Source organism: Pantherophis guttatus, chromosome 8 (genome assembly GCF_059756535.1).
Source record: "Pantherophis guttatus breed Tessera chromosome 8, ASM5975653v1, whole genome shotgun sequence".
Taxonomy (NCBI): Eukaryota; Metazoa; Chordata; class Lepidosauria; order Squamata; family Colubridae; genus Pantherophis; species Pantherophis guttatus.
Genome location: NC_142070.1, coordinates 52,292,380 through 52,316,013, shown reverse-complemented (window position 1 = coordinate 52,316,013; position 23,634 = coordinate 52,292,380). Strand labels below are relative to the sequence as shown.

The 23,634-nt window shown below is 42.0% G+C and overlaps 1 long non-coding RNA gene across 1 annotated transcript; it reads right to left on the bottom strand.

Annotated features, from left to right (window-relative positions):
* Positions 1-756: 756 nt before the first annotated feature.
* Positions 757-6,613, bottom strand: LOC148112638 (uncharacterized). Its single transcript, XR_015729154.1, has 2 exons — positions 6,161-6,613; positions 757-1,002 (listed from the first exon to the last, which is right to left on the bottom strand). It is a non-coding gene; the product is annotated as an uncharacterized LOC148112638 (long non-coding RNA).
* Positions 6,614-23,634: the final 17,021 nt, after the last annotated feature.

Below are 23,634 nucleotides of genomic sequence, written 5' to 3'. Positions count from 1 at the left end.
ACTGCTCATAAACCTGGCACTCTATAAACATTGTAATATTTTGAGAAAAACTGTTCGAAGTTTCAACCAAGTTAGGTACATAGCATGTCTGCTTGATCACATTTCTTTTTTTTTTTTATTTATTTATTGTTACAGGAAAGCAGCCCAAGGATTGGAATCATTGCTATAAAATTATAAGCTATAAAACTAAACAGCAATGATTAGGCTAATATTCAGTAGCTGAGACAAAGTCATGAAAATTACTAGATTTATATTTCATTTAATATTAATTAAAATTAAAAATACAATTTCAGTCAAGTTGCCCTTACAGGTAATCTTTTAGATCATAGTCACAAAATCTGTAGCAATCTCTACATGAATATAGGACATATATGCCCTGCATAATCTGCCTACGATGAGCTATAAATTCAAAATTTAAATGGATTGAAACATCATGTTAGGATTTGGAAGTGATTTGATTCTTTTAATTTTACATAAAACAAATTATCTTGAGTTCCAGTGTGTCTGTGTGAATTGTTCTGCAAATTACCACTTAACATATCATGCAACACTTGACAATAATTTCAAGGATGCAGAAAGAACAAAGAAAAAGTATTTAGTTCAGTGAGCATACTTTCTCTGACTCACATGACAACAAAAAGTTTAACTAACTGGCTATTTTATTAAATCAGGAAATACTAGATTATAGAAACCATGCCAACATGCATGTCAGGTGTGCCTCCGTTCAAAACTCAAGAAAGAAAAACCCCAACTCCATGTTTGTAGAGAAAGGTACTTTTACTGAGTATGAACTGAATGCAGCGAAAGAAAAGCAAAGTCTGAGGCAATAGGCACAAAAATTACATATTGAAAGCATCCCCAAATCCGTCCCCCAAGGACCCAAGTTGAGTGTCCAATCCACATCTCCCCAGGGTGTCATGTAGGGTACTTCTTCAGACAGTCCCATCTATCTGGTATGCCAGAACAGTTGACCTTGACAGCTATCAGCTCTCTCTGCAGTTGCTATGAAGACAGTGAGAATTTTGTTTTTTGAGACATCTCCACCAGCTCATTTCCTCCCTCCCCAAATACCACCTATGCCTCCCCACTCCCATTACAATGGCAGCTGAAACCAAGCAAGCATCATAGAGGCTGACATTCGGCCCTCCTTACCAGAAGAGACGTTAGTCCTAAAAAAGAAAACAAATTAAAATAGACAGGAGATATTCCCCAAATGATTAAAAACCAAAACATACATATAATATGTATAAATCCCAAGCTCTAAGGCTTATCAGGGTATTTACTGTGAAATAACTGTAAAAGTTTTGGAATTCTGACTCGGAGCTCATTCACCCGTTTGGATTGAGAGGATGGGAAATGTTTCCAAGCCACCAAGTTCTGTACGCTACCTCTACGTTTTCTGGAATCAAGGATTTCTTTGACCTCAAAATGTTTTTTTTTTTTTGCAAAAACAATTTTTTATTTTAAAACAAGACAAAACATAAAAACATCATCATTCCAAACAATTACAGACAGTGTCTTGATTGGTTAACATCCTTTTGTGCTCAATCCCATCTTCAAAATATCAATATATGACCAAAGCTTATTTTCATAAAAAATATTTCACTTATTTTATCTCAACTTCCACTTCATATTTCATATTTATCTCCATGTTTTATTATCTATCCATTGGTAAAATAAATCTCATATCAAATAATATTTTTTATCTTCCTGTTCTCTTATTTCAAATGTCAATTTACTCATTTCAGCACAATCCATCATTTTCTTAATAACTTCTTCATCAGTAGGTATCTTTTCTTCTTTCCAGTTTTTAGCAAATACAATTCTGGCCGCTGTTAAAACGTTAACAATTAAATATTTCAGTTCTTTATTATATGTCTCTGGTAAGATCCCTAATAAAAATATCTCTGATTTAGAGTCAATGTATGTCTTTGTCATTTTTTCCAACCACGTGTGTATCTTAGTCCAATATATCTTTGTTTCTGCGCATGTCCACCACATATGATAATAAGATCCTGGAGTCTGATGACACTTCCAACACTTCTCCAATTTATTCTGGAACATTCTGGCTATCCTCGTCAGGAGTAAATGCCACCTGTAAAACATCTTATACAAATTCTCCTTATATGCTGTAGACATAGTCATTTTATAGTTATTCGACCACAATTTTTGCCATTTTTCTAAATCAATACCATGACCAAAATTTTTCCCCCATGCTATCATTGATTCTTTAACTTGTTCTTCTTCCAACTTTATCTCTAACAAATATCCATATAGCTTTTTAATTAGATGATCATCAGAACCCATTAAAATCTTATCTAAATTAGTTTGACCTCAAAATGTTGTTCTCCTTCAACGAGAAGGGGAACTGGATGGGGAATTTGGTCTGGACGAATGGAGGAAGTATGTACAGGTTTCAGCAAACTAACATGGAACACCAGGTGGATTCTCCGGAGGGTTTTTGGTAGCTCTAACTGTACCTATTATGGTCCGCCAGCAGCCTGCGGAGCTGGCAGTGGAGTCAGACAGCGATGAGGCTGAGGAAGAACATGGGCCAGTCCTGGAGGCTGGGGAAGGCCCAGATGAGGGCTCTGCATCGGAGGCAGAGATGGGGCCAGGGCCATCGGGGAGTGATGTGCAGATTTCGGAGCCTCCAGAGGCTGACAGTAGAGAGCAGAGGAACAGGAGGAGCCTGTTCCTAGTGCACGTATGAGAAGAGCTGCCAGAAGGCAGGAGCACTAAAACAGAGAGGACGACTCGGGAGTAGGGCCAAGAGATGATTGGCCCCTCCCATAAGGCTTAAAAGACCAGCAACAGCTCTTGGCCTCTTTGCGGGAAAACAACTGTTGAGAGAATTGCTTCTTGTTTGGCTGTAGTTATTTTTTCTGTTCCTGAACTCTTGCCAAGAAAAGCCTTTGGCAGTTTGCCTAATTATCCCAAGGTCAGAGATAAACTAAAAACTGGTGTTTTGAGGACTTTGCTTTCATTTAATTTAGAATATACTGAGAATGAGTTAATTCTCAGCTGTTTTAATAAAATCTGTTTGTTTTTTGGAACTGTTTTGCATTTAATATCAACTACGTGGGCCTGGGTCACAACAGTACCGTGACTGGGTTTATGATTTGTACAATGGAAAAAGGACCTACATATTTAGGTCCAAGTTTTTTTGACTTTTGGGTAGTTTGTAAGTACTTAGTGGAGAGGAAAACCCTATCACTTACTTGGCAATCCTTTGGCATAGCACATTTCTTATCAGCCTTATCATTTCTTACGGGCTCTGTGAGCCTCGTCTAATGTCTTATGAGTTACAGGCCAGGTAACCTGAAGCTGTTTGATCCAATCTACCAAGGATGGAATTTGAAGTTTTTCCTGCAGTAATTCCAGGATAGGCACAAAGTCCTGACCCGGCACCACCTTGAATGGTGTAAACCTAGTACTACTGTGTATGGAGTTATTATAGGCCACTGCTGCAAATGGCAATAAGTCTGCCCAGTTATCTTGCTGGTAATTTACATAACATCTGAGGTATTGTTAGCCCTTTCACAAGCCCCATTGGTCTGAGGATGGTGGGTGGAGCTTAGCCCTTGGGCGGAGCCTAACAACCTCAGGAACTCCCTCCAGTAGTGGGAGATGAACTGAACCGCTCTATTGGAAATTATTCATTCTGGAACACCGTGTAACCTATAGACATGTTGAATGAACAGTTTAGCCAATGTCTTTGCTGAGGGAATCTTGGAACAGGGTACAAAGTGCACTTGTTTGGAGAACAAGTCCGTAATCACCCAAATGACTGTATTTCCATTACTTTCGGGGAGTTTGACAATAAAATCCATGGATATCTCCTTCCAAGGAGTCCCAGGTCTGGCCACGTTCTGGAGTAACCCAGGCAGCTTCCCAGGTGGCCTCTTTGCTGAAGCACATATCGGGCAGCTAGTGACATATGCTTCTATCTCCTTCTTTAGGGAGGGCCACCAGAATTGTTGTTTAATTAATGAATTAATTAATGAATCCAAAATGCCCAGCCACTTTTGCATTATGGGATTGTTGTAACACTGCCCCCCTCAGATTGGCAGGGACATAGAACTTGGCTCCCATCCATGCGAGACCATCATGAACAGTTCACTCGTTGCTGTGGGAGATGAACCAATCATCAGTTTTTAGTGCTTCCCTTAACTGTTCACTTAAACCAGTGGGTAGGTCCAGTTCTCCTCTCGCCTGGGCTCTGGGGACAACAGTAGCCGCCAACTGTTTCAAAGGGATAACTGGGCGGATCACCTCTGGCCATCCGCTATTGTATTGAGGCAGTCTTGAGAGGGCATCTACCATAAAGTTCTTTCCTCCTGGTAGGTAGCACAGAGAGAAATTGAAGCGGTTAAAATGTTGTGCCCACAGGACTTGTTTGGGTGATAATTTCCGAGGGGTTTTTAGGGCTTCTAAGTTCTTATGGTCTGTCCACACCTCAAAGGGATGTTTCGCCCCTTTGAGGAAGTGCCTCCAGGTTAACAACGGACAGCAAAAGCCTCCTTCTCCCAAATCGCCTATCTCCGTTTGGTCTCAGACAATTTGCGGGAGGTGTAGGTGTAGGGTTGTAAAGATCCATCAGCATTGGCTTGAAGTAGCACCGCTCTGACAACCACATCACTTACATTGGCCTGGATGATGAAAGGGGCTTCCATGTCAGGATGTTTTAGGACAGGCTTGGCAAACAATCGCTTCAGTTTCTCAAAAGCGGTCTGACATTCCATGGTCCACTCGAATGGCCTACTAGGTTTTGGCTTGGCTCCCCCCTTTGTTTTCAGGAGGTTGGTAATGGGCAATGCAATTTGCGCAAATGTGGGGATAAACTGTTGATAAAAGTTAGCAAAGCCCAAGAAGCTTTGTAGCTGCTTGCGAGTGCATAGGGGTGCCCACTCCAGGACTGCCCGGACTTTCTCCGGATCCATTTCTATCCCCTCATGTGATATGAGGTAGCCCAAATAGTCAATCTTACTCTGATGGAATTCACATTTCGACAATTTAGCATATAATTCGGCCACTCTGAGTTTTTTCAGAACTGATCGCACTAGTTTCACGTGTTCATGCATGGTCTCTGTGTAAATAAGAATACCATCTAGGTAGACCAGTACACCCTTGTAAATATGCACATGTAATACCTCATTAATCAATTGCATGAACACTGCCGGGGCCCCTTGTAGCCCAAAGGGCAACACCCTAAATTGGAAGCAACCTAGGGGGCAATTGAAGGCAGTTTTCCATTCATCCCCTTCCTTAATTCGAACTCTGTAGTAAGCCTCTCTCAAATCCAGTTTAGTGAAAATCTTCCCCTTAACCAGATGAGCTAATATGTCTTTCATATGGGCAATGGGTAGACATTTTCTATGCAAATGGCGTTGAGATTTTTGTAATCCACACATAAGCGAAGAGAGCCATCTTTTTTCTCCTGAAACAAAACCGGGGCAGCCACTCATGGCCTCACTGGTTGGATGAAACCCCATTTTAAGTTTTTGTCAATAAAGTTCCGCAGTTCCTCCACCTCATGAGGGGTCATGGAGTAGATCTTTGGTTTAGGGAGCTTCACCCCTGGGAGGATCTCTATGCCACAGTTAGTGGGTCGATGGGGTGGAAGCACATCTGATGCTGTCTCGCTGAAAGCCTCCCTGAGGTCCCAATATTCCTTAGGGATTTTTTCCTCCTCAGCAATGTGTTCGCTCACCACCGCTGCCAACTCCTTTGCAGTTTTGGCCATGCAAAAAGGTTTGCCCCCTTCTTTTCCTGGCTGGTTGGAATGGATGAATAACCATCCCTTCCTCCAATTCACCTGGGGGTTCCATTTCCGTAGCCAAGACAGTCCAAGCAAGAGGGGTCATTCCATACCAGGGGCTACGATAAAATTCAAGATCTCTCGGTGGTCCCTCATCCACATCTCAACAGGTTCAGTCACAAAGTGATCTGGGCCCCCCAGCTACTGACCCATCCAACTGGCAGAATGTGATGGGCACTTTCATTGTTTTTAGTCTCAGTCCCATTTTGTCCACCACCTCTGGGCTGATGACACACCTAGCACATCCAGAGTCTAAGAGGGTTAGCATCTTCCCTTGGGCACTGGATGATGGCACCCTTACTTCTACTGGGATGTCATAGGGGCTCCATGCTGACTTACCAGGGGGTCATCGTTGGTGTCGGTTTCAGCTTTGCTGTCTTCAGCATTGGTCGGAGCTCCCAACTCACCCAGGCCTGGGGAAGCGAACTCAACAACTTCCACCCCCTTCAGGGCCATCTCTCGATTCTTTGCTGGAGGCTTGTCAGCTTTCTTCCCACCAGCAGAGGTCAGCTTGGAGCCAAGTTTGGAGAAACAAATAGCAGCCTGGTGCCCCTCCTTCCCACATTGGAAGCACGCTGTGGATTTAGGCTTCGAGGCTGACCCCACTTTGGACACTCTGGAGCCTTCTTTCTGTGGAGCAAGGGAAGGCTTGTTCCAAACTCGGCTCCCATGGTAGCGATCCCTGGCCAGATCAATTTCCACGTCAGCTACCATCATATACCAGCATTGCAAGTCTTGAGGGCCCCCCTGGGAGCAGCAAGCCTTGTAGATGTCCTCATTAAGGCCATCCTTATAACATTCCATCAGGGCCTCCTGGGACCACCCCCCTCATGTGTCGCACCAGCTCACGAAACTCAGCCACCGATCTCCGCCATTGATTTATAGACTTCATACTGAGTCTGGTCTTCCGCTCAGCTAAGGAGTCCTCAAAATGCACTTGGAGTGCCACCATAAACTGGTCATAATTCCTCAGCAGGGGAAAATTCTCATCATGGAGGCCCACCCACCAATCAGCAGCCATTCCCTCCAGGGCCATAGTGATGCATCTTACACGGGTGGCTTCTGATGGGAAGTCCTCTCCATACTCCTTCAGCTTGCTCTCTCTCTGGTTGTACTCTAGGAATCTCTTCTGCGCTCACTGAAGCCTCTGCTCCCCCCCCCGGGTGTTCAGTCTCCCACCGTGACAGCAATGCATATCTTTCACGGGCTTTTTGACTTTCAAAGGCTTCTTTCAGGAGTTGCATGGCTTGAGTCAGCAGGAGGTCTTCTCTGTCCTCTTCCTACCGCCTCTCCACACCGGGGTCTGGTAACTGTCACTCCTGAGGGGATTTCCTTTGGAGGTTCCATCCTTCCCACACCCAGCGACCACTTAGCTCTGACTGGCTTTTTTTCAAGCTGTAATTCTGACATCCACTCTGAAACCTCCCCACCACACCTGGACTGGGAAGGGGTGGACCCAGTGGCTCCCATGTCCTCTTGGTAACTGTCTTGGTCAGACATTCTTAGCCCCCACGATAGAGTTTTCTCCAGGATGGCTGGCAAAGCAGACTTTGCTTAATGTCAGGTGTGCCCCTGTTCAAAACTCAAGAAAGAAAAATCCCAACTCCATGTTTGTAGAGAAAGGTACTTTTACTGAGTATGAACTGAATGCAGTGAAAGAAAAGCGAAGACTGAGGCAATAGGCGCGAAAATTACATATTGAAAGCATCCCCAAATCCCTCCCCCCAAGAACCCAAGTTGAGTGTCCAATCCACATCTCCCCAAGGTGTCATGTGGGGTACTTCTTCAGATGGCCCCATCTATCTGGTATGCCAGAACAGTTGACCTTGACAGCTATCAGCTTTCTCTATGGCTGCTATGAAGACAGTGAGAATTTTCCTCCCTTTTTTGAGACATCTCCACCAGCTCATTTCCTCCCCTCCCAAATACCACCTATGCCTCCCCACTCCCATTACAATGGCAGCCGAAAGCAAGCAAGCATCATAGAGACTGACAATGCATCTGTTTTGTCAGTACCAAGTAATTCCCTAGAGAGAAGTTGTTATTCATCTCAGTGCCACTGGAGAGCTACCAAAAGGTAGTCTTATGTTCTCTTTTGCTTGATAATAAGGACAATCATTTCAAATTTTGTTCATCTTCATTTCCCACATTTGCTAATTAGTGAAAGCCACAGTGTGTCTGGCCAACTGTCAGCAACTCTTTGAGTCAGCTTCTTTGATAATCTGGAAGGAAGGAAAAGAACCAATGTGTACGATAACAAAAAAGGACCTAGGGCAAATTATTTCAGTGCTGACAAACAACTGCTTACAATAAAACTTCTGAATTTATATATATTGTATGTGTGTGTGTGTGTGTATATATATATACTGTTAAACCCAAACACTCTATCATCCATCTCTCTCTCTCATAAATTTACATGTATTCCCAGCTCACTGAATGTGATTGTGGGATGCAATACATTTAATAAGAAGCAAGAATCTCTCTAAATAAAATAACATATTGAAAATGAAATATTAACCAATATTTAATTTAGTACAATTTACTCTGAAGGGTTAATTCTTATTTTCCTACAATTTTGTTTGTGACCTTTAAATATCTCTAATTTAGCAAAACAACTCACAAATTGTAGCAATATTTTCTTTCGTTTATAAAGAACAGAAAAATCCATGGGAGAAGATGAATGGACTGGAACACTTCATTAAAATAAGGTGATTAGAAACATTAAAAGTGTACTTATTTATCTTCGTGGAATTTGTTGTTTTTCAGTCATCTTTCAAGCTTTTTATTTAGTTTGGATGTGAAGGTTCTAGCAATAAATTTATCTGAAGACCATTTGAAGAAGTATCGAACTGAAACATACAGATTTGTAAACATATTTTATTTGATTTCAGAAAAATCATTTTCTCAAGGAGAGGTTTCACATTTGGAGGAAATTAAAAGAAACAGGAATTTTCCAACTGCTGAATTTTTATATTTAGTCCTGTGATTTAATCAGTGATCAATAATAGAAGCTTTGTAATTGCATCTGAACCTACCTAGTACCTAAATTTTAAATTTTACATTTTCTGTTTTACAAAGTTACCCATAAATCTGTATTAGTTAACACTTTTCTCCCTTTTCCTTCAAAGTAACTTTTATATACAAAACATTTTGAAAGTTCAGTAATGCAGTATCTGTCAGGCCTGTCTAAACTTGGGCATTTAGAAAAGAAAGACCCTTGACTCCATTTTTAGTGAAAGGTATACTTTTACTAAATCCAAGTGGTTACAGCCAATAGTGGCTTTCAATTTTGGCTGCTACCGGTTCGCGCGTGCGCGATTCTTTTGCACATGCGCAGAGACATCTGGGTGGGTGGGCGGAGCCTCCTGCCACTGCCACAACTAGTTCGCCTGAACTGGGGTGAACTGGTAGCAACCCACCCTGGTTACAGCGTAAGTAAAGTCAGATCTGAATATTCCCATTAAACACAGTGATTTTCCCTTCTCCCAGACCTCCCCTCTTGGTCATCTTGGTAATGTCCAATGCCCTTGTTTGATATTCAAACAAGATGTTTTTGTAACATTTCTAAAGTTTGGTGCCTCTTTAGTGGGTGTTTGCATTCCATTCCCATACCTGATCCTTGGATCTTTCAACCGTTGTCTCTGGTTGGCACCTCTGGTTCCTGTCATTCCCTTTCCTTATATTTCCCCATTCCCACTTCCTCCTTTTTATGGCAGGATGCCATGAAAGCGAAGCAGGGCTGAAGCGGTGTGATGGCAGATCTGTCAGTATCATTGATTACTTAAATCACATTTCAATTTCACAATTTGTTTTCATGCTGCAAATAAACAACCTTCTCTCTTAAACAATAGACTCATGAACAAATCTGAAAAATGTGAACACTTCATAACATTTTGATTGGTCCTAAATAGAACTGTAATGTTCAGCTGTACATTGAACTGTAATATTCAGCTGTACTATTGCCCCATAACAACCACCCTATGAAATGGGTTGGGCTGACAAAGAGTGACTAGCTCAAAGTCACATAACTTGCTTTCATGCCTAAGATAGCACCAGACCTCATGGTCTCCTGGTTTTTAGCCTGAAGCCTTAACCACTAGATCAAATTGGCTCTATATTTGATGTCCTAAAGAGAAGCTCTAGCTCAGTGGTCGCCCACACTTTTTCAATCCACCACCCCCTTGGTACTACAAACTCATCCTCAGTGCCCCGCACCCAGGGGTGGGTTCTACTTACCTTTACTACCGGTTTGCAGCGGGGCCGCATGCGTGCACGTTCACTTTGCTCGCACATGCATGCGCTCTTCTGCACATGCACAGAAGCGTTTTGGTGATGTTGGGGTCGGTGGGCGGGGCCTCCTGCCAGTTTTACTACCGGTTCTATAGAACCGGTGAGAACCGGGGCAACCCACCACTGCCCCCACCCTCACCCCCTATAAATAGCATTGTTCGGAATAGCGGTTTGCACAACCCACTAAGAAAGATAGTAACAGTAAAATACACGGAATACAGCCATTTTTGGCCTCCTGAAGTCTTGCCCCACATGTCCCATTTTTGTGAAAAACAGGCCCGTTTTTTTTGCAAAAAACAGGGTGCACAGAGCCTTTGGGAGGCCTGCAGGCTGCTCCAATACAAATCTATTCCTGTAACAAAAATAGCTAACACTATTAGTTAACATTAAAGAAATCCCCTGAATCAACCAATCTAGAGCAGTGATTCTCAGCTGGGGGTTCCTTTTGAATTTGCTGACCACCAAGGAGTGGGAGAAAGCAATTTCACAGAGGAGGGGATGGAGAGGGCTGTGGGATGAATTCACACCCATTCCCAGACCCCCTTGGGATCAACCTGCAGCCCTCCCCTGCCTCCTAAGGCGGTGGAGCATGTGGGGGTGGGATGCTTTTCAAGAAGTCACAAGGAGCGCTGCGAGCTGGTTTCTGTCCCACAAGTAAGATTTGGTCCAGAACCAACCCCAACATGAAGGTCTTTTATTTGCTCCTTGTACTCCTTGTCTTTGCATTTTTAACAGGTAATACATTAAATTTCTGATGATGTAGAAATAGCTCATAACTCACCTTTCTAGACAGCTATTATCATGTCTAAAAGCAAGATACTCTTCTCCATCTTTTGTCTGGAGTACCATTTAATCCAGAGCCTTTTAATTCCAGAAGTCCAAGTTTAAAGAATGGACTTCTGGAATTAAAGCTCCATTTTTTAGCTAAAACCTATTAGTTTTGCTTGAGCAATGTGAACAATTGACAGTGTGATCTTCCAAAGGTCTGAAGAATGTATCATTGATTTTTCTTTGGCATTTAAACTAGATAACCAATGTGAAAAAGTGCATCAAGGAAGGACTAGAAAGCCAATTCATACTGAACTATATTGGGTTTTCTGTTGTTATTTGAATAAAATGAAAAGAAATGAAATAGTGGTACCTAGTGCGGAAAAAGAGATGAAATAATGGGTCATTCTCAACACTTGAATTCTCTACACTTGAATTCTCTACACTTAAAATATCTAGAAATTATTATGGTTAAGTGAGTTTTGCCCCATTTTACGATTTTTCTTGCCATAGTTCAAATCAAAGTTCAAATCAAAGATTTGATAGTTCAAATCAGAGATTTGATAGTTCAAATCAAAGATTTCTGAGACCAATGTTGAATACTTAAATTTCAGTAGTCACCAATCCCAGTCTTAAAATAAGTTTAGAATCAGTGGGAGTCACTGACAACAATGAACTACTAGCTACTGATAAGTCCAGTCCTGCCTTTCTTTTCCTTCTGTCCAAGTTTTTCAAGTACTTTTTCCAGGTATATGTTTTATTCCAAAGTATACAAACCATGATTGTTAGGAAAAAAATGGGTCTTCCAAGCAATTTTAAAAGACACTGTCAGAATGACTCTGCCCTCAGTCCCACTTATGGCTCCTTGAAAAGCATCCCCCCCCACATATGTAAATGAAAAGAATAAGCTTAAAAATCCTAGCCTTTTAAAACTGAAAATATGGAGAATTGGGAGGATGAATATGAGACATTAAGGGAGAAGTTTCAAAAAGTAAGGGAGGCATTTAAGGGAAATACAGAAGCAGAGAATTGGTTAGCTTGCAAAAAAAAAAGAAAGAGAAAAGATGAATGAGAAGCAAGAGAAACAAGGAGATAATATTGAAAAGGAAATAATTGAAAAAAAAGATAAAGATGATTACACTGGGTTCAATAGTGACAGAATAAAAATGGATATGGGAAAATACATCTCAAATATGAAGAAAAGAGAAATAAATGAGGTAAGATTGAGAATGAAAAGTAATAGAGTTTAAATTAAAGGAAAAAGGCTGAAGGGGAGATATAAGAACAGGAAAAAGAAGAAGGTAAAGAAATGGAGGAAAACATAAAGAAAGAACTGTGGAGAGACTAAGAGAAAATGGTTAAGAGTCAGTGAAAAGGGGCGTTGGTCCTACCTGACACGCTCCTTCTCGTTGGGTGGAGACAGCAGCCATGCTTGGGTAGTGACTCATACGATCAGATTGGAGGACTGAGCCTGTAAAATTTGACAAGTCCCTCTGTTGTCAGGGATCCCAGCTTTTGGTGAAGATGGAAGGAAACAGGCTCGTCGTGTGGCAGAGACATTTGTGAAGAGTACCAGAAAGAGAAAAAAACAATACCGCAAAGACCCAGACTGAAAACAGGTGGGGATGGCTGCTGTCTCCACCCAACGAGAAGGAGCGTGTCAGGTAGGACCAACGCCCCTTCTCCATTGAGGGTGGAGACAACAGCCATGCTTGGGACATATCCAAGTTCACAGTGTTAGGCATGGGAGGGCTCAGTCTGGGCCAACGACTCTCCTCCCGCAAGAACCCCTTGTAACACACTACGTCCAAAAGATGTCTCCTGTGAGGCAAACCTGTCCAACTTATAATGCTTAATAAAAGGGGAAGGAGAAGTCCAGGTTGCCGCTCTGCAAATGTCCACTAAGGAAGCGTGCGTGGCCCAGGTCGCGGATGTTGCCGCGCTGCATGTCGAATGCGCTGTCAACCTTGCCGGTACAGGAGAAGAGCGAAGCTCGTAGGCCGTAGCAATCGTCTGGCGAATCCAGCGACCGATGGTAGAAGAGGATACCTTAGAACCTAAGGAGACAGGAAGGAAGGAGACAAACAAGGACTCCGAACGACAGATTGCTGCTGTTCTGTTGAGGTATATCCGGAGAGCCCTCCGGACATCCAACGTGTGCCACTTCTTGTCTGACAAAGTGGTTGGGTGAGGACAAAAGTCTGGAAGGATAAGTTCCTGTGAACGGTGAAACACAGAGTTATTTTAGGGACAAAGGTAGGATCTAGCCTTAGGACCACACGGTCTGCATGGAAGACACATAAGTCGCTTCTCATCAATAGCGCTGCAATTTCCAAAATCCTCCTAGCTGTCATAATTGCCACTAGGACTGCACTTTGCAAGACAGAAGCCGCAGGCTGGTAGACTTCAACGGCTCGTACGGTGCACCTGTGAGAGAAGTCAAAACAATAGAAAAGTCCCAAGTGGGGTACCTATGTAACACCGGCGGGCATAAATTAGAGGCTCCTCTGAGGAAGCGGCGAATCAAAGGATCCTGTGACAATGAAGGAAGGGAGCCATAGGTTAGGACCGAAGCGAGAGCTGCCACCTGTCGTCGGAGAGTATTGGGAGAGAGACCGTCGTCTAGGCCGTCCTGCAAAAACATGAGAACATGAACTATCGAGGCCCGGATGGGAGCAACGCCGTGTAGGATACACCAAGTAGAAAATGCCCGCCAAATGGCTGAGTAAATACGGTCCGTGGATGGGTGCCTAGATGCCTGGATGGTCTTTATGACCGTGGCAGGGAGATTGTCTCGCAGCAGCACGTCCCATTCAATCTCCAAACAGTCAGTTGCAACCACTGGGGATCCGGGTGCAGTATCGCCCCTTGAGATAGGCAGTCCACGGGGCAGGGAAGTCTCCAGGGGGGAGACACTGACAACTGCAGAAGGTTGGCGAACCACGACCTTCGCGGCCAGTGTGGAGCTAGAAGGAGCAACTCCGCTTGTTCCTGTATGAGTTTCCACAGAACCCTCGGGATGAGGGGAATCGGGGGGAATGCATAAAGCAACCCGTGGGGCCAACGGGAGCGCAGAGCATCCACAGCCTCCGCCTGGTGTGCCGGAAATCTTGTGAAAAATCGTGGAAGTTGGGAGTTCGTTGGCGATGCGAACAAATCGACCACTGGAGTGCCGAACCGGGATGACAGGGCCTGGAACAAACGAGGATTCAGACGCCACTCTGCGTGATCAATTAGTTGTCGGCTTAACCAGTCTGCGCATACATTCGATTCCCCTGATATGTGTTCTGCCCTCAAAGAAGCCAACCGGCTCTCCGCCCAGAGACCCAATCTCTTGGCCTCCCGCATAAGGGCTCTGGACCTGGTGCCTCCTTGGCGATTAATGTGCGCCTTTGCCATCACATTATCTGTAAGATCTAAGATGTGAGATCCGGACACTAGATGTTGAAAGGCTCGAAGGGCTAAATAAACTGCATGTAACTCGAGCCAGTTGATGTTTAATGATGACTCGACCAGCCACTGCGGTTCAAAGAAAAGGCAGCCCCTAGAAATGGCTGGAGACCGCCACCATCTGCGCAAAGCCAAATGGTCCGAATGGACCGAATACACTGTAATCGGTCTGGCAGTCGAAAAAGGATGAGCCGACAGGGATCGTTGCACCATTGCTGCAATCATACATTGAATGTCCTCTGGACGTAAAGGGATAGAATCATGGTCTCGGGCTGGGCTGGCCTCCATAGAAGCTCGGACCAGAGCATAAGATACAGGTGGATGAACCACCAACCCAGCTGGAGTGCTAGACTCCACAGCATTGACACCCCACAGACGGGGGAGATCCCAATAAGTCAGCTGACTCAACTGACACCAGGAAGTCTTGCAGCAACATCTGATCTGGGGTCGGAGAGGGGTCACATCTACGTTCCCCTGGAGAAACCCTGGCTGTTGTAGATGATGTAGAACCACTGTCCTTGGCCTTGACTACAGGCTTCCATAGAAGCTTTTCCTCATGTCTAGCAGAAAATTTAGACTGAGGTTTAATGGATACTCCATCCCCTTGCGTGTGCTTGGCATCTTTATGCTTGGAAGCAACTGACTGCTCCCTTACTGTGGCCTGGTGGCCATGTTTTGACTTTGACTAGGCATGATAGGCCGTATAACACCCAAGGAGTGGAAAATAGATTCCGTGTTAAGCAAGGCAGTCCTGTATCAGGGGAATGTCAAATTCTAGATGCAGTCTGTGATAAATATGCGAGGCACCAACAGAGAAAGGAGAAGGCAATTAACCCCAAGCCTGTAAGGTGCAGCAATGTCTGCCAAAAGGGCTGAAGGCAAGGTTAGGCCAGGGTAGCAGGCACAGCCAGAAAGACTGGAGGCCTGAGAGAAACTCAACGTGTTGCCTCACCCCTAAACAAAATGGCAGCCAAAGCTGCCAACTCAGGGATCACCAAGCTCCGTTACTGAGCAGATCAGCAATGTCAAACAGCTGAGATGCGGACCGGTAAGAGAAGTCAAAGAGCTGAGCAGGAATAAATCAGGGCGATTTTACAGTTCACCAAGCCCTTGTGATGTGACCACAAGCGGCAAACCACAGGGAGTGCGAAAACTCCACTTCGAAGCTGGCGGCAAGGTCAATCAGCTGAGAAGCGGTTAATAGTGACAGCGGGCAGAGCTCTGTTCATTTCCACAGGAAAGAATCAGAGCCTGGAGGAAAAGAACCGACAAGCGGTGATGGTCAGGGAGCGCAAAGACTCCACTCAGAACCCGGCAGCTAGTCTCAAACAGCTGAGAAGTGGCTCTATTGAGTCTGCTGGAGAAAAGCCGCGCCTGGGTGAAAGGCTGACAAGCGGCGAGAGGCAGGGAGCGCGAAAAACTCCACTAACAGTTATGCGGCTAGCAGTGACAAAATGGCTGCCCAAAGACCGTGGGGAGTGCAAGACTCTGCAAAGAGAAGCCACTGTTTAAAACACAGGGCTTCACCGGCAAAGCCGGTGATTTTGAGCCACTCAAAGAGCGGAAAGCTCCACCAACGTACAGAAACTTACCAGTTCGATGAAAGGATGGAATGGCAGAATGGCTTCAACGAGACCTCAGAATTGTAATCTGAGGCTTCCTGAGGTAAAAAGGTTCACAGAATGTCCAGCAAGAATAACCAAGTACAACATCCAAGGTCAAATCCGAAGAATCAGGTATGAAAGAAAACACTCTAACTCTGAAAGCTGTCAGAGCTAGCTATCCACAAACTGTGCCACCATAAGGATGGGAGCGCTAGACTCTACATTATTGTTACTCCGAACAGGAGGAGGAGATCCCCATAAATCAGATGACTCAACTAATAGTGGGAAATCTTGCATGGACATCTGATCCGGGGTCAGAGAGGAGGCATGTCTACATTCTCCTGGAGACCCAACGGTTATAGCCAATGGGGCAGAACCAGTGCCTTTGTCTTTGACAATAGTTTTTCTTAGTAGCTTCTCCTTGCACTTAGGAGGAGCCTCAGAACAAGGCTTAATTGCTACTCCTTCCCCTTGTGTATGCTTGGAAGCTTCCATCTTAGAAGCCACTGACTGCTCACGCACTGGCACTACGGCCATGTTTTGACTTGGCCAGAGCCTTAGGCATGTCTGGCTGTAATTAATCAATAGGGTTGAAAGGACACCCCTAAAATTTTATCAGCCCTGTAATAGGGTAATGTAAATTTAAAAGTAGTTTAAATTAATATAAATGTGTTATAGATGTAAATTATATATCCAACTCAATTTCCAGTAGCCAGATGTGGCAGTCTTAGTTTATAAGGGCAGAATATGCTTATAACCGGCATAGAACTAAGGATTGGAAGCTTGATAGAAAAAAATAAAAAAACCTGTGCCCTTGCCCTTAAACAAAATGGCGGCCGAGCAGTCACCTAAGAGCTCAAGCTGCCGTAACTGTCAAAAACTGAAGCACTGCTCAGTCTCAAATGAAGGCAGATCTGTCTTAAACAGTCTAATTTGGCCAAATAATCAAAGCACTGTCAGAGTAAAGAGACTACACACAATTAGTCTCAGTCAGTTAATAAGCAGTAAGCCTGTTTGTATAAAACACCGACAAGCGGCAAGCCTTTGGGAGTGCGAAACTCCACTTCACAGCCAGCACCAAATTCAATCAGCTGAGAGGCAGTTAGGCTAAGCAGCAGTAGCGCTTTAACACCCTATTAGGGGGAAAGTAGCTTCTGCTAAAAGCTCTGATAAACAGAGATAGCCAGAGAGAGTCAAGCCTCGTAGCAAAAATGTTAATTAGCTTCAATCAGCTGTGAGGCAGTTTAAAATAGCAGGGAAAACTCTGCACTTTGTTAAAACTGCCGACAAGCGGCAAGAATCAGGGAGTGAGACAACTCCTCAAATGGAAAAGTTTCTGGCTATAGTTGTTGGGAGAATCGATATGGAAGCGCAAAGCTCCACAGCTGGTAACATTATTTAATTGTTAGGATCCCACTGGCTAAGCCGGTAACTTTGGATCACCCCCGGGAGCAGAAAGCTCCACTAACCTTTGAAACTGACCAGTTTCAATGTGCCTCTGCTGTTAATCGAGGTATGTTGAAGTAAAATTTTTTGTTCAAATCTTACCGTAAGCAGAAGAGTAGTCCAATATGAAGTCCAATGATCAAAGCTGAATAATCAGATATGAATAAAATACACTCTAATGCTGAAATCCCCTGGCAACAGGGGCTCAGTAGTGATTCCGAGTAAATTGCTATCCAAAATGGCAGCCTGTCAATCAAATAAGGGGGCGCGAGGCTCCGCAGCGATTCTGAGTAGATGTTCGTTTAAAATGGCCACCTGTCAATCAAAAAGGGGAGCGCGAGGCTCTGCAGTGATTTCGGGTGAATGCCTACTCAAAATGGCAGCCTGTCAATCAAAAACGGGGGCGCAAAGCTCCGCAAGAACGAAACTGCCTCAGAGCCTTCAAATCAATTAAGTAAGTGGAAACGCTGCGAAAAGGGCAATCAGATAATAAGGCAAGCCAAGACACAGGCTGGAGATGGTAAATCTCCTTTACAATTCAATGGCAGTAAATGAGACAAAATGGCTTCCAGGCTATAATGTGGAGCTCTGTGACTAGAGGGACACAATGTAGGGAGCGCAAACACTCCTCCAGCTACCACAATATATTTAAGGTGAGGTAAGGGATTGACCAAATAAGGAAGCGGGGGGGCGATGCTCCACGATCCCTTCAGTCAGGGGAAGGTTTTTAAAATTAATATAGAAGGGGAAGAGGGAATTCCTTTTCACCCCCACCCCCCAGCAACCCAGCAACCTGGTTGCTGAGGTAAAAAGGGACAAAGAATTAGTCACACTCACGAAAGAATAGTCCAAGAGAAATCCGAGTCAAACCTTGATATCAACCATCTGAAAAAGAGAAATAGGAAAATTAGTAAAATTGTCAGAGACAGAAAACCACATGACTGTCCAGTCTGAAGGACTGAGCCAAAAGCTGGGATCTCTGGCAACAGAGGCGGGACTTGTCAAATTTTACAGGCTCAGTCCTCCAATCTGATCGTATGAGTCACTACCCAAGCATGGCTGCTGTCTCCACCCTCAATGGAGAACGTTAATTTGTTAATAAAGAGAAGGATGCTAGTTGTAGAAATTATATGTGAAAATGCTGTTAAATGAAAAATAGAACAATGTAATGTGAAAGAAAGAATGACATTGGAAGAAGCACTAAAAGGAGAGAATAAATTATAATATAAGAATTAATTGAATAAGATGGAATATGGAAATTAAATGTAAAACTGAATGAAATTGAAATGCAAAAAATGATTCAAATGATATACTTGTAAGAAGTAAAGTAAAAAATATTGTTAAAAGTAAAAAGTCTAAGGATTGGAAGATTGTTTGAGTAAAGATTTAAAAGAAAAAATGGAATAAGACGAAATATACTGCTAATAATTAAAAAGATGAGGGGAAATTTTGAGAAATATACTTGATAAATGAAAGAAAGACCAGGGTTGCCTGGACTCCATAGTGGAAAATATAAAATTAAAAATGAATACAGTAATAGAGAGGGATGAAGGAAGGAGAAGAGAGATGGAAGAAGGAAGAAGAGAGAGGGAAGGAAGAGAAGGGAGGAAGGAAGGGAAGGGAATTTAGAGTCGGAGTGAGGGTAAGAGAGGGAGGAAGAGAGGAGGAGAAGGAGAAAGGAAGGGGAAGTAGGGAGGAGGAGAAGGGGGGGAAGAGAAAGTAAGAAGGAAAGAAAAGAGAGAGGTGGTAGGTTTGAGGAGAAAGATTGCTGTACAATAAAAAAGATGAAAGAGAAGAAAACCAACCCCAAACAAATATAAAGATATTAAGATAAAGAATGAATTGTTAAACTTTAAAGAATAAAAGAGAACAAATATGAATAAATAGCAATAATTAGAAACACACATACAAACATACAATGTATTTTCTTTGAACAGAGTTTTTGGCCGGTTCACAAATTTAAACAGTGTTTAGTCATTTCAATTAAATTTACAATTTCTATATTTCCTTTTTGCCATATTTATTCCTCATCTATTTTTTTTAAAAACCAATATTACCCTTCATCCTCATCTCTAATCTTAATCAAATTCAATTTGTCCCTTCTATTCTATATTTTACCCCTTCCCATAGTCATCTATTTTTATATCCATCCTCACACTGGTTAATTATGTAATATTACAGTTGTTTAATACAAATTCAACATTTTAATATAAATCAATTAGTTATATAACTATCTTTTTGTATATTAATCAATATGAACATGAATATTCCAATTATTTCCATGCAATCCAATTTCTTACAAATCAATTAATTATATTTACCAATAATAATAAACCAAATAATTTTCCCCATATATTCCTCCAAACCACAACTTAACCATTTCTGCTTTCAACACAATATACAATTAATAGTATCTCAATTATTACAATTCCCTAGTTAAATAGAGCTTTCCCCTTATGTTACTCATTTTCACATCTTAAACTCTCCCAATAACCCAAATAGTTTTGCCCATATAATCCTCCAAATCACAACTTAATCTACTTTCATCACAATATATAATTAAAAATATTTCAATCGTTACAATTTCCCTAATTAAATTTAAAAATGTTCTAGCTGTTAACCAGGCTACAACTTAATCCTTTTTACTTTCACCATCATATACCATTAAAGGTATTTCAATTGTTACAGTTTATTCTTATTAATATTTCTAAAAAAATAAAAAAATAAAAACTTATCATTGTCTAGATTTCAAAAATACAAAGACAAATATTCCAATTATTATTCATTTCATTTTTGCAATCATGATTTCCCATTTATTTCTTACTACTATTCATATTTCAATTCTAAATATGTATAACATCTTTCTCTTTCATTTCTTTTTCTTTCTCCCCATTTTTATTTTTGCCTTTCTTTCTCCTTTTTTTTTTTGTGTTTTAAAATCTTGAACTCTCCTCTTTTGCCCTAAATTTCCCATTGTTTGCATCTACCTTTTTTGGTGAGGAAAAAGAAGATAAAGAAATCTGCCTCTGCCTAATTTTCCAACGTTGCAGCAAGCAGCAAACAGCCAACAGCCTGCTTTACTTTCAGTTTCGTTTTTAGCTTGATTAGCACAAGGAGAAAAAAAAATCTGCTCCAGAAATTTAGTTCTTTGCAGCAAGCAGCAGAGCCCTGCACAAAACAGCTGAGAGCAAATCAGCTGAGAGTCGGGACGCCGATCTAATCAACGGGCTAATTAGCCTATGCTGAAGCTGAAAGGAGTTGTTTTTTCTTGCTGTTTGCTTGCAAGGAGGTAACTGCTGCGAGGCACAGGCCAAAGGATGGGGGCCACCCTCCTTACCACTTAGTGCCCCCCTGCTGCCCCCTTTGTCTCTAGCGCCCCCTGCCACCCCCCTTGCCTCTTACCACCCCCCTAAGTCATCCCACCGCCTGCCAGTGGGCGGTACCGCCCACTTTAGGAACCACTGCTCTAGCTATTTTGTCAGAAACTGCATCTCCTATTTGTCCATATGTCCAGCTTTTTTCTCTCATATATCCATAGAAATTAACACCTACTTTAAAAAGTTCTTCCTGGAATTTTTTCCCCCAAAACCAGCATGCCTTATTTTATTTCTACATTCCCATGCAAGTAGATAAAAGAAAAACTTTTGAAGTGTTGTGTTGGTTTTCCTCTATGACATCATATGTTAAGATATTGTTTTAATGGTATGTGGTTACACAAAATGTGCTGTAATGAATGGGAAGGAATTTATATTCTAAGGAAAAAAAAGGAAATGGCTATATGCATAAGTCTGAATCAGAAATTTTGTTAGTTTAATTAACTGGAAGATTTAACTCTGTTGTGTGGAATAGTACAAGCAAAATAAAAGAAGAAAATAAATATAAATTAATGGAACCTGTGTTTATTTCCTTTTGGCTACTTCTTCCAAAGAAGAGTTATGGTTCAGATAAAAATAGTTGTCAGTTCCATAATATTTCCAAGCACTCAGTGCTCTATGAACTCTTTACACTTCATTAAACACATGTCCACTATCCATTTGCCTAAACTGCTGAGTATTTTTGTCTAAATTCTTTTTATTTAAGAAGATATAGAATGATGAGGGTCAGGGTTCATTCTCTGAGCTTGTGGGTTGGTTTCTGAACGTTTTGTTACCAGGCTAGGTAAGATTTTCAGCATAGTTTAGGGGATTTCAGTGTCAATGTTCTTCTGCCTATAAGGGCTTCAGATATGGTTGTGTCAAGTGGGAGTCTTGTGATGGGTCAGCTGTTAGTCATCAGTGAGTCTTGTGATGCGTCTTGTGATGTCAAACGGAAGAGAAACGGCTGCTCAATGTCTTTTTCTGTAACGGTTATCCAAAAACTTCATATTCCGACACAGCACCTAAACCACAACACATCACACAGCCAACCACCATACAAAAACTAACCCTACCATACACAAAAGGGTGACAGCCAGAATCCTCCAACCTCTAGGAATAACAATAGCCCACAAATGCACAGCCGCATTCCACCAGGAATTATCCAGAACCAAAGACAAAATACAGAAGGATGAAAGAAACAATGTAATCCACAAAATCAACTGTAAACATTGCAACCAATTCTATGTGGGACAAACATGCCAATTAAAAACCAAGAGCCACGAGCACCAGTTTGCCGTCAAATGCCACAATCCCAAATCCTTAATCTCTACCCACACTGACACCAAACAGCATCAGTTCAATTGGAGCAACACAAAAATCATCCCACCTGCCATGCTCGTGAGTTCATCAAAGTCTGGCACTCCACAAGCAATTCCATCAACAGACACATTGACCTGCAACCAGCCTACAAACCCCTCAGAATCCAAATCAACAGCACAGCCAACCAGAGACAGCATCAATCCTCAACCAACCCATGCAAGTCCCCCTACCAGCAGTTCATCTCCCAATGACCCTGACCTGATATAATCTCCTTATCAGAAGACCCATCACAGGACCCCCACTAGACACATCCACACCTCAAGCCCTTATAAACAGAAGAACACTGACACTGGCATCCCCTGAACTATGCTGAAGGTGTTACCTAGCTTGGTAACTAAACATTCAGAACCCAACCCAGAAGCTCAGAGAAAGAACCCTCACCCTCATTTTACATCCGAGCTAAAGATATTCAGTGCTATTGCAAATATAGAATAATCATCTTTGATACTTGGGCAAGTTACTTTTTTAGTGAGTGATTAATTATATTCAGCCTTTACATACAACCCTAATTTTTCAAGGGATATAATTGGATGCAAATTGGCCAGTGTTAATCATTAGATATCACTAATTAAAAATAGAAGCATAGGTAATAGTATGATTATTAGAAGGAATAAATGAAGCAAATCTGCTTCAAATGCTTTTCTTTAGGGACCTGTGACTTGTGCTCGAGCCTCATTAAATTGTAACATGTGAAGGTGCCCTGCTTATAATGAATGCAGTCTACAGGAGAGATGCATTTGAAGTAACTTAAAGATAATGCATGAACTCAGGATCTGAGAAAAAGTGAGGAAAGCCCTATGGCTCAAGGATTTTGCAACTTAATAAATTAGGAACTTTTAAAAAAGAAAAATGTAATTAGTCAGAAACGTGTACTGATAATGGAATAAAAGTCAAGAAATCATTTCTTTTTTACATGTTTTTGAACACAAATACAACCTTTTAACATTTAATAGTGTTTTTTAAAGAAAGGATTTTATGGGATGAAAAATTATATATGGGTATAGTCAGATAATCACATTATAGTCAGATAATCTAACCCCTTCTTCAGGCATTATTTCCATTATATGACAAAAGACAAAATGGTATAGATACTCAAGCTGGGCCTTATCTGTTATATCACTCAGTGTCCATTGCATCATTCTAACAATCAATAATGGCTTTCATCTGTCATAGGAAAAATGTCTACAACTGTGAGACCGCTACACACATTCGAAACTTACATGATCACATTTTACACTATGTAGCAATCCTACATAATTATGACAGGGTTCCTGTTGCAATATATGTATTCCAACACAGGAGGAAATTTGGCTAAACTTAGATTGGTAATGTAGGATTGTCTTTGAGAATCTATTAATAGTAAATGTATCTAGTAGTTGAATAGTTGAGAAACTATCTGACAACAAACTAAGGACAGTATGGCTGTGGGGGACAGTAGTTTTCAAAGTCACTGTGGAACCTGTTAGTAAATAATAATAATAATAATAATAATAATAATAATAATAATAATAATAATAAT